Below are 281 nucleotides of genomic sequence, written 5' to 3' on the forward strand. Positions count from 1 at the left end.
GGAGGAGTGAGCCTACAGGTCCCTTCTACAGGATGGAGTGTCCTGCCCAGAAGGCAGCATGGCCATTTCTCGCTGCTTTTGTGTCTGGTTGTTAGCGGCAGCCTGGGGCTGAGTCAGCTGCTGTGGTTGGGTTGGGGGGTGCAGTGGGGAGAGAGCACTGGTCACAGAACTTGGAGGCCAAGTGCCTCCCCTGCCCTTACCTGACTGGGGTCTTGGCCAAGTCCTAGGTGTGATATTGGGTACTTTACTCATGAAGGTACAGGAGAGTACCTTTAGTATGT

At 55.9% G+C, this 281-nt stretch overlaps 1 pseudogene across 1 annotated transcript in view; it reads left to right on the plus strand.

The window, feature by feature from the left end:
* Positions 1-281, plus strand: part of LOC105520219 — an 8,052-nt pseudogene that overhangs the window by 5,069 nt on the left and 2,702 nt on the right. The gene's annotated exons all lie outside the window — the stretch shown is intronic.

This window comes from Colobus angolensis, unplaced genomic scaffold, assembly GCF_000951035.1.
Source record: "Colobus angolensis palliatus isolate OR3802 unplaced genomic scaffold, Cang.pa_1.0 Scaffold372, whole genome shotgun sequence".
Taxonomy (NCBI): domain Eukaryota; kingdom Metazoa; phylum Chordata; class Mammalia; order Primates; family Cercopithecidae; genus Colobus; species Colobus angolensis.